This window comes from Schistocerca nitens, chromosome 11, assembly GCF_023898315.1.
Source record: "Schistocerca nitens isolate TAMUIC-IGC-003100 chromosome 11, iqSchNite1.1, whole genome shotgun sequence".
NCBI lineage: Eukaryota > Metazoa > Arthropoda > Insecta > Orthoptera > Acrididae > Schistocerca > Schistocerca nitens.
In genome coordinates this window covers 156,616,879-156,633,244 of record NC_064624.1, presented here as the reverse complement: position 1 = coordinate 156,633,244, position 16,366 = coordinate 156,616,879, and positions in this window count along the sequence as shown.

Genomic DNA, 16,366 nt, shown 5'->3' with positions numbered 1-16,366 from the left:
ACAGAAAAAGAAAGCCCACAGAAGAAAAAACTAGCTAATCTTGTGAAAGAACAGTTACTTCCCAAATTGAACCAAAACAGCTGAAAGAAACACACATTCTGCGCACCCTTCCTCAACCGTGCCGATACAACATTCACTGCAAAAGAAGAGGCACTACTCGGCAAAGGATTAAAACACAACGTTCAAGTTTCACAAGAACAGAGAGAAGCTCATCACTAGTGCCACACAGATTTCAACCAACGCCTTTATGAAAAAAAAAAAAATGACATAATAGTAGCCTGCCACAAAATCAACAAAATTATTGGGGAGGAGATTGCAAAACGATTCCCAGCAATCAAGAAAAGAGAAGCAGCCCTCACACGTACCACTATGACTAAACAAAATGCGAGTAACACAATAATGGTAAGAGCTGACGAGGGCAGTGCTGCAACATATGCACAAAAAACCTTAAGATTTCTTCCGAGGCGACAACATAACAGAAATACCTATAGATCCAATAGCAAAAAAATTAAAAGAAATTCAACACATCTCAAATAACAAACTTCCTACTCAAAATCTAAGAAGCAAGATAAATTGTAGCTGTGAGCCCAGAAGCATCTTGCCTTAGATCACAACCAAAGATATACAAAAATGGGACCACCAACTAGCTTATAGGTAACTGTGGGAACAACCCAACTTTCAAGGTCAATAAAAAGGACTTCAAAATTCTTAGACAAACAGACACACATTCGGTAATAAAAGAACACTTAAAAACACAGCAGAATTTACAGAGCATGTCAAAACTATAGAAGTTCTGATGAAGCCACACATGCCTCATGTGACATACAAAGCCTTTATTCCTCTGTGCCAATAGATTCCACACTATACATAATTAATGCCAACCTACAAAAGCACAAAAAAATCCCCTCCACTCACATTACTGTACTAAGGGACCTGCTGGGCTTCACACTCTCAAACAATTATTTCAAATTCAACAATAAACTCTACAAACAAACAGATGGCCTAGCAATAGGCTCAAACCTTTCTGGATTGTTAGCTGAAATCTTTGTACACAATTTAGAATTCCAAGTCCTGAATTCCAGTCATCACCTGAAAAACATTACCTACAGTTACAGATGCGTAGATGATACCATCATCTCTGTCGCAAAAGACGATATCAATGATCTGAATCAATTATTCCACCTCCCCCCCCCTTCTCTCTCTCTCTCTCTCTCTCTCTCTCTCTCTCTCTCTCTCTCTCTCTCTCTCTCTCTCTGCCTCCATATCCCTGAATCCCAGCAAAAATTGTTATTTATGTATAACTGTACTACCCCTAGGAACACAATTATTGTAATTAAAGTTCCCAACATGATTCTGAAATTCAAGCTAGCTATATCAACTTCACAAAAAAGGATTTTTATCCCTTTTAAAATATTCAGTAACTCAAACTAAGAATGCCACAATCCCTTAAAAATTAGTCCAAATAATGTTACGATATATATTCTTTTGTACTTTGAGTTAATGTTTCTGTTTTGGCATATATGTTATTTACACCAAGTTTTTCCAAGACACCATATTTGTGTACAAAATATGACAGTTTACATGTGATGTGTTACAATAGAAAAAGAAGCCTGTGACTACTGGAGGCATTCTATCTTATTTGTTTATGTTCACCTTCACATATACCGTAGGATGGGGTTACTTTGGGACTTGGGACTGCAGGGGTAACATTGGGACTGTCGGCTATTTTTCAGTTTTAAATCTCCCTCCGCCACGTAAGAGGCCGACTGGAACGTTACCGTGTGCTGCCATCTTGCGGCCGTATTCGAAAGCTTTCTCCCCGCCGCCGATGGCACAGGGCATTGTTGTTTTCTTGGCGCCTTTTTCTACGATCTGTCGTGTTGTGCTAACTTTGTATTGTGGGGCAAAAACTGTCGTTTGAAAGAGTGTTGTCAGGTATGTAAATTTGTTTGTTCATGTCATAACAGTTTTAGAGCAGCCAAATCATAATTATTTACGAATGCTTCTTCATGACCCAGAAATTTGTGAAAAATCATACGTTAGTGGGGTTACTTCGGGACTGTCACAAAGTTGCATTTAAGGGGATACGGAATCACCTATCCCCGCAATGTTAATATATGCCTACTATAGGGAACATTTTCTCACAAACTACTGGAGACAGAGAGGTAAAAATTTTACTGTATGTGCATTCATATGTTACAACAATACTGAAACAACAGTTTATTGTCAAAGTATTTTCTTACAGAGATATTGTACATTTATTTTTAAGTAAATTTTTTCCATCGCTTTTTACTAGACTATCACCCCTAAGTCTTTTGTAAATCAAGTAATTAAAAAATCGTTGTTTCAGTATGTAATAGGGACCTATGTCACTACGTCATAAAAATTTCAGACTTCTAGGTTGACCAGTACCTGAGATAAAAGAAGATTAAAACATTCCTGATCCGTAGCTAATACCCCCTTCACAGTCTTCATAATCATCTTCAAGTCTTCTTTTGGCACCCCTCTGCACCTGTCTTGCTTTTTTCACTAATGTCTTGATTATATTATCAGCATGCCTTAGTCTGTGCTGATCTAAAAAGAACATAGCACGTACCGTACGGGAACCAACACACATACCCAACTTTTGAAGGACCTGGCATTTAGTTATATTTCCAAGATTGAAGGTTGCCACAGCATCATACACACCAAAATGTAGTGTATTAATTCCGACAAACACTGTTTTTGGGAGACGATGCCATATCACACTATTCAAGCACTCGTTGGGGTTCTGCGTTTTTCCGTGAAGACATTTCATCAGAAGACTTCTGTCAGCCAGATCTCTGAAAATGGGCTTTATTTCTGCCATGATGGCTGATGGTAGACTGTGGTGGTGAATGTATTTCTCTCCTGTTGTTAGTCCCCTATTGTATTTACACCAGCTGTTTTCACCTTTGGGGCACAAACCATGTTGTGGATGCTCATCCGTGGATGCGGTGTGGAAATATAAAGCCCATATAGCTCTCCTCATTTCTTCAAGATTGCCTGTATTTTGCCTGATTGCAAGGCCATAGCAGTTCTGAATGTGGTCTATTATGGAATCAGTCAATCTTCCTCTGCCATCCAAGGTTTTCCCATCATCTAGTTTTTTCCCTTTCATAACTGATTTTAACCTTCTCAGCCTGGCACCCATTCTCTTCTGCACATGTCCTATACATTCAAGTTTCCTTATATTTACACTGTTCCCATATGGTTTGCTTTCCAAAACTTCTTTGAATGCTTTAGAGTCACCATCTCCCAGATATTTGACATAGCGAACATTATACCACTGTGAAGAGCGATGAAAAATTTTCTTCACCCCAGCAACCTCCATGCCACCACTACTACCATAATAATTAGCAATACAGTCATCACTGTGTTCATTTTTCAGCCTGCCTGTGCACCTACAGTATTTAGACATTATTGCAACATCAATAACCTTGCCAGTATCAACACTAGTTGCTGTTACAACACCATTGTTGGAGGTGTGGCCCCTTTTCTGCCACGTGCCATCAAACGCCACTGTGAGGTCACGACTGCCGTCATTTTCTTCCACTGCTTCTTCCACAGCAACCTGCATTGACTTCTGTGCTACATCTTCAACTGCAGATCCTAGTACATAATTGTAAGCTTCAAACTTTGAAGGTGCACTTGGAAGATTTAGAACACCACATAGCATATCACCAGCTGCTTTGCCCTTACCAATTGCTCGCAATCCATAAACTAACCTAATATTTACACTATAAAGTTCAGTTTTCTTGTATCCATTATTTACAGATACTGAAACCGAACTTGGAAACTTACAGCTGTATTTACAAACACTGCATATTAAATTAAACTGGGCAGCCAGGCCAACATGGGATTCTACTTTCAGAGAAACGTTTCCATGACATTTTTTGCAGCACAAACTGTTTTCAAGAGCTTCACACAATATATTCGTATCAATGAGTTCAAAAACTTCATTCCCTCTATCAAGTAAATTATATTTCTCTTCCAAATCTCTTAGTTTTTTATGAGAAGCACTGTTTTCATTTGGTGTAAGTTCGTTCGGCAAATCAGTAATAAGTGGATTCACATTTTCCAACAGTGATGATGATGAACTGCTTTGCTTTGCTAATGAATCATTATTTCTTTTCTTTTGCCAGTTCACACGCTTTTTAAATACTTTTGCTTTAGCTCTAGGCATTTTCACTGCGAAAAATGAAGCACTAAATACGAAATAACTCAACAACAACTACTTTCTTATATCACACTGTTTACAAAACAGTCCCGCCACAAAGTCAAAGAGTAACTTGAGGAAACCAGAGAGAAACATTTTCGGGCAACTAGTGTATAAATAGTCGCTGGAAACCGGGATATTTGAATTCATGTCACTTTAAAGGTACTGCCAAAAAGTTCATGGTCAGCCACGAGAGACGTGTATAACTAAAGCGCAATACCCGATCTCACAAATATATAAAAATAAAATAGTTATAATTGTAGTAGAGCTATGTATGATACGTCATTTTAAAGAGGAAACATGGCAGAATATAATACGCCAATAAAAAAAAATTCGATTTTTTAACCCAAAATCCGATTCCGTATCCCCTTAAGAAGACTCAGTACACGAAATGAACTACTTAACTATTTTAATTATTACTACAAAACCCATTCTCATCGACATTTAAATAAAAACAAAAAATACTGCAGTTCTCACTGTCCCAAAGTAGCCCCCCAATCATTAGTAGTGCAATTCTCATATGAAACTGCAGATGTCCCAAAGTTAGCCTGATGATAAATTCTCTTTCAGGTTTCCAGAATGGGGAGAACATACAAACGTCCCACTGGGGCACGAGCATACAAGAATTATACGGAAGACACTGAAGAAAGCTCTCTATGCCATCACATCCAAAACGCTGTCAATTCGGAAGGCATCTCAGAAATATGGCATTCCAAAGAATACCCTTCACCTAAAAAGTCAGCATAAGCACAGCGGATTTGTTGGTCGTAGGACTTTTCTCAAAAGAGGAGGAAGAAAGTTTCGCCCATCATATTGTGGCGATGTCTAATTTCGCCTTTCCAGTCGGTGTATTCGACTTGAGATGCATCATAAAGTCGTATCTTGACCGGATCGGAAGACAAGAACCGAGATTCAAAGACAATTTTCCAGGTAAAGAATGGGCACGGGGCTTCCTACTCAGAAACAAGGAGGTATTATGTCAAAGGACTGCAAAGAACATCTATACTCGCGCTGCCATTGATGAAGACGTCATTAACCAGTTTTTCGATCACTTGCTGGTGTTTCGCCCGACAGGATTTGGAACTATGACGAAACAAATTTGTTAGACGACCCAGGCAAGGACAACATACCCGCCACTTTTTCTCCCGCCTCCCGATTATTCCAGTATTTCTCCCAATTTTTACTAGCTATCGTCAAACTTACGATATTTGTTTTGAAAACCCGCCATTTCAGTTTTTTTTTTAATCGCCAGTTGCCGGAATTCGTTGCATATTAGTCGATCTTAATCGATACGTATCGAAGTTTATAGAAATCAGGAAGTCGCGCGCGATTTATTCATCGATAGTTATTTTTCCTCTTTCCCGCGCATTTTGTCCAAGATGCACCCTTGTCCCGTAATGCACATGTAGTAACCTCGGTAGTGCACAGTGTTCTGCTTGGACGTGTGTTGATGCATATTGTCGTAGTGTTTTGATTCGGGGCTTTGTTTTTAAACATGGCCAAAAAATTTAACTCCGTCTTCTTAAAACAATTTCCGGAACAGTTTCCGTGCATTATCGAGTCGAGGAAATGCCCGTTGTTCGCTTTTTGTACTGTTTGCCGATGTGATATTTGTGTATCACATGGTGGAAAAAGTGATGTTTCCAAACATGTGGAAACAAAAAAGCATCGACACAATTTGAAGTGCGTCAATAACAATAAAAAACTGGAATTCAGCGACAAAAGTGAAAGTCATAAATGCTGAATGTTTATTTACATCTTTTATTATAGAACATAATTTGCCGATTAATTGGGCTGACCATGCGAGTCACCTGTTCCGGAAAATGTTACCGGATAGCAGTATAGGAGAAGAAAAAAAAAATACAGCTGCGGAAGGACAAAAACTGTCGCAATTATCGGAGAAATGGCAAAAAAGGAAGATGAAGAAATCGTAGAAATTTTGAAAAAATGGCCATTTTCTATAATAGTTGTGTTTGTCAGTAGTTGTGACAATGCCCCTGTAATGGTTGGAATGAAAAACGGAGTTGCAGGTCTCTTGAAAAATCATATTCCTAACGTCTTTGTTGTTGGTTGTCCCTGCCATTTGTTAAATTTGGCAGCAAAAAAGGGAGCTACATGTCTGCCATTCCAGATTGATGACTATTTACTGGACATATATTATTTTCTGCAAAAGAGTACAAAGAGAAAGGAGAAACTGGAAGAATTTCAGAAATTATGATTTCGAGACGAAGAAAATATTGAAGCATGTGTGCACCCGTTGGCTTTCTGTGAGCAAATGTTTACTTCGGTTACTGGAACAGTGGAAGCCTTTGACCAACCTGCTCAATTATGAAGTGAAGTCTGGTAAGAATGATCAGCTTGGGTGTCTCCACACTTATCATATACCGAAGGTGAAACAGTCACCAATGGAGAGTAGTGCCTCTTCAAGAAAAAGAGCTAGTGAATTGCCCATTCCATGTTCATCTACATCAAAAATAAGTAAACAGGATTCCCCAATTAAGTATAACCTGTCTCGTGAAGAAAGGATTTTTATGTTTCTGTCATCAGATTTAAATATGGCTTTGTGTCTGTTTTGTCAAATGTTATACCTACATTTGACAAAACAAATGTAATTTTGCAGTCAAGTGTACCTCACATCCATTTACTGCAAGATCTGCTGCTGGACACGTTACAGAATTTGATGTCTAAATTTGTACTACCTACAGTGATAAAGTCCTGTTCTCCTTTTGAAGTTGATTACCACAGCACAAGAAACCAGAAGGATGATTGTGATTTGGTCATTGGCAGTTGTACTTCTCAACTTGGCCGGCTGCGGTGGCCGAGCTGTTCTAGACGCTTCAGTCCGGAACCGCGCGACTGCTACGGTCGCTGGTTCCAATCCTGCCTCGGGCATGGATATGTGTGATGTGCTTAGGTTAGTTAGGTTTAAGTAGTTCTAAGTTCTAGGGGACTGATGACCTCAGAATTTACGTCCCATAGTGCTCAGAGCCATTTGAACCATTCTCAACTTGTGGATTGCCTCAAGCATGATGAGAAGGTGGAATTTTTTTCATCTGTTCGGAAATACTAAATTGCCGCCTGTGACTAAATGGTTCACAAATTCCCACTGAAGATTGAAATGGAGAGGAACGCAACAGTTGTGCAAATCAGATCTGTTTCCAATGCATCCTTTTCTACCCTAAAGTATTTTGTGGAAAAGTTTCCAGTACAGTACTCGATTAACTGTCACTCTTTAAACCGTCAGTTTCTGTTATCCGTCACTGCTGTAACAGCATAATAATACTGTAATAACAGAATGCTCTAAGGTGCAGTGACGCGTTCGCTTTGTTTATTTACTCTAGTTTAGTGGGAAGTGAGTGTACCCGCCCGCCGTAGAATGGTGCATAAAATGTGACCTTCAGTTGACGTGCTAACACATCTCCCTCTTTTCTTGTCTTTGTCTCACTTGTGAGCCACCAATCACCACTGGATCGGTTTCCAGTTGTGGCTAGAAGACTGTAATTGTCGCAGTGTATCTAGCGAACTGTGCCGTGTTACGTGTTTTCCACTTAATAAGCTTTATTGGCTAATATTTTACACTACCGTATTTACTGCAGGTGTGTGTGATACAGTGACTTGATAAATTGTCTGAAAAACGTAAACGTGTTGTTTTAGGACTTAATCAAAAACTTGAAATTATAAAACGCTTAAGAAAGGGCGAAACTGCGACAAGTGTAGCGCTGATTTATGGTATTGGAAGAACAACAGTTAACGATATAAAACGTAATGCTGATAAAATAGAAAAACATGTGTCAACAATGCAGAGCATGGATGGAGATGTGCGAACAAGAAAGAGAATGAAACCTGCAAAATATGATGATGAATTAACACTGCAATGTACCGAAGTTTTATACAAGCAAAAAGTCAGGGGATTCCACTTTCAGGACCTATAATAATGGCCAAGGCTGTTGAAATGAACAACAAACTTGATGGTGACTCGTCTTTTAAAGCAAGTATCGTATGGCTCGACAAGTTTAAATTTCGTCATGGCATTTGCCAACTTGATATCAGTGGAGAAAAACTCAGCGCGGATAGCTCTGTAATTGCTGAGTTCCGGGAGCAATTTACAGGTAAAATGGCTGAATTGAATCTTGTAGGAATATCAAGAGCTCAGATGGCAACCCAGTTCTAAGCAAAGAAGGGAAGGCAAAAAGGTGGAAGGAGTATATAGAGGGTTTATACAAGGACGATGTACTTGAGGACAATATTATGGAAATGGAAGAGGATGTAGATGAAGATGAAATGGGAGATAAGATACTGCGTGAAGAGTTTGACAGAGCACTGAAAGACCTGAGTCGAAATAAGGCCCCGGGAGTAGACAACATTCCATTAGAACTACTGATGGTCTTGGGAGAGCCAGTCATGACAAAACTCTATCATCTGGTGAGCAAGATGTATGAGACAGGCGAAATACCCACAGACTTCAAGAAGAATATAATAATTCCAATCCCAAAGAAAGCAGGTGTTGACAGATGTGAAAATTACCGAACTATCAGTTTAATAAGTCACAGCTGCAAAATACTAACGCGAATTCTTTACAGACGAATGGAAAAACTGGTAGAAGCGGACCTCGGGGAAGATCAGTTTGGATTCCGTAGAAATGTTGGAACACGTGAGGCAATACTAACCTTACGACTTATCTTAGAAGAAAGATTAAGAAAAGGCAAACCTACGTTTCTAGCATTTGTAGACTTAGAGAAAGCTTTTGACAACGTTAACTGGAATACTCTCTTTGAAATTCTGAAGGTGGCAGGGGTAAAATACAGGGAGCGAAAGGCTATTTACAATTTGTACAGAAACCAGATGGCAGTTATAAGAGTCGAGGGGCATGAAAGGGAAGCAGTGGTTGGGAAAGGAGTGAGACAGGGTTGTAGCCTCTCCCCGATGTTATTCAATCTGTATATTGAGCAAGCAGTAAAGGAAACAAAAGAAAATTTCGGAGTAGGTATTAAAATTCATGGAGAAGAAGTAAAAACTTTGAGGTTCGCCGATGACATTGTAATTCTGTCAGAGACAGCAAAGGACTTGGAAGAGCAGTTGAACGGAATGGACAGTGTCTTGAAAGGAGGATATAAGATGAACATTAACAAAAGCAAAACGAGGATAATGGAATGCAGTCAAATTAAATCGGGTGATGCTGAGGGGATTAGATTAGGAAATGAGGCAAAGTAGTAAAGGAGTTTTGCTATTTGGGGAGCAAAATAACTGATGATAGTCGAAGTAGAGAGGATATAAAATGTAGACTGGCAATGGCAAGGAAATCGTTTCTGAAGAAGAGAAATTTGTTAACATCGAGTATAGATTTAAGTGTCAGGAAGTCGTTTCTGAAAGTATTTGTATGGAGTGTAGCCATGTATGGAAGTGAAACATGGACGATAACCAGTTTGGACAAGAAGAGAATAGAAGCTTTCGAAATGTGGTGCTACAGAAGAATGCTGAAGATAAGGTGGGTAGATCACGTAACTAATGAGGAGGTGTTGAATAGGATTGTGGAGAAGAGAAGTTTGTGGCACAACTTGACTAGAAGAAGGGATCAGTTGGTAGGACATGTTTAGAGGCATCAATGGATTACAAATTTAGCATTGGAGGGCAGCGTGGAGGGTAAAAATCGTAGAGGGAGACCAAGAGATGAATACACTAAGCAGATTCAGAAGGATGTAGGTTGCAGTAGGTACTGGGAGATGAAGAAGCTTGCACAGGATAGAGTAGCATGGAGAGCTGCATCAAACCAGTCTCAGGACTGAAGACCACAACAACAAACAACAGGGAGCAAGTTTACAATTGTGATGAAACTGGGCTTCATTGGAAGGCTTTACCACAAAAGACATTAGCATCACTCTCTGGAAAAGCTGCTCCAGGTTTCAAAGTACAAAAAGATCGCATCACTGCTCAGCACATCGGGCTCCGAGCAGCGCGAGCTGTGTGACGTTCACAAAGGGGCGGCGTTTTTACATCGCACCGTTGTGAACGTATTGCGGAATTGTCGTGTCGTTAGGTTGACAGGGCGAAATAGGAATCAGGAGAGCCTCCCTGGACTAGCTGGGGCTAGAAATGGATAGCGAAGGGAACGATGAAGACCCAGGGCCTCAGACGCGGGGGCCCGGTCGATAGCAGGCCGGCCCCCCGAGAGCTGTACGTCCGCGGCCTTCCAGGCAAAGAATTAGCAATAGGGCTGAGGCAAATCGCGCGGGTAGGTCTGAGCCAAATACCACCAACACACAATAAACAGACGTTGAACACGCACTCAGACAACAAATTCAAAAGCTACAACAAGACAGCAACATGGCGACTTTCCGTAAAAACCAACCAACCAACCAATCACGGCGCACCACGACAGGACACAGAGAAAACCTCGACAAATGAAGGCACAAATCAAACATACGACGAAGACAACTTTTCACAATATTACCACTCTTCAGATTCTGAGATATCTGAGCCAGAAGACATGGAACAAGACGATGGGGAAGGGGAATTCCAAACCCCTCCCCCACGGAAAACAGCAAAACGGAAGAACACTGAGGACGACACTGCACCGCACAAACAATTCTCCATTCAGACAGAAAACCGATTTGAACCTCTCTCACCTCCACCTCAACGAACCAATAGTACCATTAATCCAGCAACTGCAACCCAACCAACTACATCATCATCAAATGATCCTCAAGCCATCCCAAAGAAACCGAGGATCCCGCCCATCGCTATCCAATATAAAGGACACTACCTAACGCACAACGCAGCATTAAAAAAGCACATGGAAGGACCGATACAGGCTATCTATAAAGGAGACACTATCAAATATCATTTTGACTCAATGACAGACCAACGGACAGCACTCGACTTCTTTCATCACCACAACATCTCCAACTTTACTCATCAACCGCAAAATGAAAGACATTTAAAAGTTGTGATTAAAGGTTTACCCGAAACAGTCACAGAAGCAGAAGTAGACAAGGACTTACGAGACCTCAACTTCAAGCCGAGAAACGTTCACCAATACAAGAAAAGAGACAATAATACAAAGCAATTAAGACCCATTGATGTCTGCTGCGTAACACTTGACAGAAAACCTGAAAACGACGCCATCTACCACGTCCGCTACATACTTGACACGAAGGTAACAGTTGAATTTTATGAAAACAAAGAGGGTCCACCACAATGTAAAAAGTGCCACGGTTTCTTTCACACCGCAAACTACTGTTCTATGCCTACTCGCTGTGTCCGCTGCGGCGGCGCCCATAGAGCAAGAGATTGCAGCCTCCCAGTAAATGCTACATCACACTGCGTAAACTGCAATCAAGATGGCCACCCCGCGTCCTTTCGCGGCTGCGAAGAATTCCAGAAAGCAATACGTATTTACCAAGCCCAACGACCAAGAACCGCCACTCCAGCAGTAGCAACAATTCAACCAGCCATAAAGAACACACCAATGCCAACTCCAGCCGAAGCCAGCCGCAGAGGACGCAAAACATGGGCAAATCTCCAGACAAATCAGGAATCACCCTCAACTAACCAGACACAGTGGACGAACATCATTTCAATCACCACCACCACATTTCAGCAATTCGTGACTGCACCAGACATACTATCAAAAATAATGGCAATTGTCGGTGGAGTAATGAAATTCTTTGTCACCGACAATGGAAATTAGACCTACCAGGAAACAAAACCTTCGTTTTTGTAACTTTAACGCATCAGGACTACACAACAAAAAAGACCTATTAAATGAATTCATAGAAGAAAACAAGATCGACATACTATTTGCTACTGAAGCTCATTTACGTCCAACACAATCCTTTAAACTTAGAAATATGGTATGCCACCGAACTAACCGACAGGGAGGCGGAACGGCCATCTTCATTCGCTCACATATACGACATAATCCCGAAATTACGCCACAAATGACATCATTAGAAGCCACAATAGTTAAAATAGAAACAGCACAAGGAAAAATAACCCTAGTGGCTGCATACCTCAGCCCCAGAGCAACATTCGAAGAAAACGACTTACTACAAATATTTGATAACAACAAAATCTTACTGGTCGGCGACTTAAATGCAAAAAACACCACCTGGAATGCACGACGGAACAATGCACGCGGAAACACACTATATAACCTACAAGGACGACTGAACGCTGTAATTCCCGCTCCTGAAGATATTACCCACATTCCATTCAATCACCGCCACCAACCCGACGTCCTTGATATCTGCATAACCAAGAACCTCGATCCTGACTTACATCTCCGAACCTTTCAAGATCTCACCTCCGACCATCTACCTGTAATCGGCCACATCGGTAACGCAATAGAATCGCCTCACCCACGACACAAAACCATTATAAATTGGGACCAATTCCAGAGATGGCTAAATAATATTCGTCCCACACTAGACCTAACTACTACACAAAAAATAGAAGAAGCCATCGGATCTTTAACAGACAAAATTAAAACAGCCTATAAGAAAGCATCTAGAACTACAATATTTCCTGAATCAAACGTTCACACACTGCCACCACTTATACAAGATCTCAAGTACCTTAAAAACGCAGCTAGACGCCGATGGCTCCAAACACGCAATCCGGAAGATAGAAGACAATTAAACAGACTCAAAAAGCAAATACATCACCGTGTACAAGAATGGAGAGCCGAAGTATGGGAAGACCGTATGAGCACCCTTCAACTCCGAAATAAAGACGATTGGAAACTAATCAAAAACCTGCGACGCACAAAAACACACAAACCGGCATTACTGCACAATAACAATCTCATCTTCGACGCCTTCAGCCAGGCAGAACTGTTTGCAGCCACCTATGAACAACAAAATACAATAGAACCTCAAGGAAACCAACAACCTGACATACTACAATATCAACAACATGTGACAACTACAGCCCAGAATATACGCCAGACACCACCTCGCGATCTACCATAATTGACCACTCCTGCTGAAATAATAACAATTATCAACCGACTTGGGACAAACTCCGCTCCTGGACCGGACCTCATCTCCAACATTCATCTCCAGAACCTGCCTAGAAAACCTTTAGTCCTTCTCACCAGAATCATCAACGCCTGTCTAATCAACCACTATTTTCCACAAGCTTGGAAGATCTCCAAAATAGTACCTTGAAAGGTGGCTACACTGAGCCGCAGCGCCAGAGATCGCTAGAGAGCATTGTTCCGCCGCCTCCACGGGAAGTGATTATTGGGATGTCGTAGTAGGGAGTGCTTGTCGAGGACTCGTAGTAGTCAGTTCGTGTTGAGATGTGCTAGTAGGGAGTGCTTGCTGAGATGTGATACTGAAAAGTTCTTGTTGAGATGTGGTAACAGCGAGTCGGTGTGGAGATATATTGTAATGATTAGAGTGATTTTGGTCAATATCTGAAGGTAACGAAACTTGATTTATTTTTCATTATTTCCATGTTTTAAATAATGCGTCATTACAGGTTCAGTCAACAAAGCATCTGGCTTGTGTTCTTGTATTAGAGTGTAATTCTGGTTTTCTTGAGTAATTATGGTATTTCTATTTTCTTTAATTAATTCAGTATAAATGTTATTTAAAAAATTCTTGTGTTGTTGAAGAAGAACCGTGCCAGATGCGTACGTTGAGTCACACTCCCACACACAGAACAGTTACTCTTGTGCTTGTTGTTGCGTTGGTTTTATAGTTGCTGGGGACTTAATTAATTAACTGTGTTAATGAAAATTTCCATTTAATTCTTTGTTATTGTTCTAAGCAGTCAGATTGCGTAATAATAACAGTCAGGGCCAACCGTTACGAGACTTCGTAATCGGACAGACAGCTACTGAAGCAAAAAATTAAAATTATTTTCATTACATTTAATTAAGCCCCCATGCAACCTATTCCAAAACCTGGAAAAGACTTGAAACAACCACAAAATTACAGACCGATAAGCCTACTCCCAACGATGTCAAATCTCCTGGAACGCATCCTGCTCCCAAGAATTCGACAACCATTACTTGACGGCAACATCATCCGACAAGAACAATTTGCATTTCAAGAAAAACAGCAGAACTCCAGATCCTCCGTATTACAGAACACATTACCAAAAACATGAACCTCTCCAAGTATACAGCCGCAATTTTTCTAGACGTCGAAAAGGCATACGATAAAGTATGGAAGGACAACCTAGTCACGAAATTAAAAGACCAGACCGACATACCTGAATGCTACATCAAAATGATTGACAGTTTTTACACGACCGGAGATGCTTTGTACAGATAGATAGCAAACGATCAGCACATAAAATATTACAGGAAGGAATACCGCAGGGTTCGGTACTTTCGCCAACCCTATTCACCGTATATGTAAATGACATCCCGAAAACAGAAACCTCGACAATAGCGCAATTTACAGACGCTACGGCACTCCTAGAAACGCACCGACGACTATCAACAACAATAAATAGACTACAAAAACAAGTGGATCACACAGAAAAATGGGCCAAACTAAACAAGATCAAAATAAACCCGGAGAAGACAGTCGCCATAATATTTACACGCCGTCGACCACAAATCCACGACCACATTGAGTTAAACGGAACGCAAATACCATGGACAACATCAGTAAAATACCTTGGCGTAACAATAGACAATAAAATGTTATTCAAGCAGCACATAGAGCAAAAACGACAACGCATATCAAGAACCATCCACGCAATGTACCCTCTTCTGGCCAGCAAGGAAATGTTTCAAAGAACAAAATTAAACATATACAAAGCTATAGTCATACCTATGATGCTCTACGGCTGCTCGTCGTGGGGCATAACCAGTAAAACCAACAGGAAACCACTCCAAACACTTCAAAACAGATGCTTAAAGCTTATTCTTAACGCACCATGGTGGACGAGTACAAATCGCATACACGAAGAACTAAACATGCCGACAGTGGACAACCAAATCATCACCTCTGCAAGAAGACTTATCGAAAAAATAGAAAGGCTCAGACCTACCAGACAGCAATTACAAGAATTAGCAACTGTAGAACCAGCCCCTTGGCAAAAAATAAGAGTTCCGCTATCCATACTACAATACAACTAAGAGATGCAAATCAATAGAAAAGGTCACATCAGAACAACGAAGCTACAATAAATATAAATAAAAATACCAAGACTGTGGGCCTCAAGGACCAATAAACTGTGCCCAAAGGCTCTCAAATGAATACAAGGTGTCCCATTTTTTCTCAAATAAATGGTGTCCCCAGTAAGAAAACCTACCCCGCACACTTGAGGGACCAACCTCCTCCGGAGGTAGTACCCTTGCCAACGCACCAAAAAAAAAAAAAAAAACTGCTAAGCACCTGGACCAGACAACGTCACAAATGAAGAACTAAAACACATCCCACGACGACCGCTGGTTCTACTAACACGCATCATAAATGCATGCATGCTACTCAACTACTTCCCAGTTGCGTGGAAAATTAGCAAGACTGTACCGATACCTAAGGCAGAGAAAGATCTGAAGAAACCCGAGAACCACCGCCCGATTAGCTTACTCTGCACCATGCCAAAGCTACTACAACGAGTACTACTCCCACGAATAAGGCAACCTCTCCTGGACGGAAACGTCATCAGGCGAGAACAAGTCGCGTACCAGCAAACACTATCAGCAGAGCCCCAACTCCTGATAATCACGGAGGAGATTATGAAATCAATGAGCCTGGCAAAATACACTGCAGCGCTAATGCTGGACGTAGAAAAAGCGTATGACAAGGTGTGGAGAAACAATCTGCTGGTGAAAGACACGGACATACCCAGATGCTACCTCCGCATAAACATTCAGGAGAAACAGAAGATGTTTCGTAAAAGTATCAGAAACAAAGATCTTGGAGGAAGGAATACCACAGGGGTCGGTACTGTCTCCCACCCTCTTCACAGTGTACGTGAACGACATCCCAAAAACAGAGGACACAGTACCGGCCCAGTTCGCTGATGACACACCAATACTCTCAAGTCACAGAAGGTTAGACACCACAATAAGAAGACTACAGGAACAAACAAACTGAAAAATGGGCAAAGTTAAATAAAATAAAAATAAATGCAGAAAAGACTAAAGCCATCCTGTTCACAAGA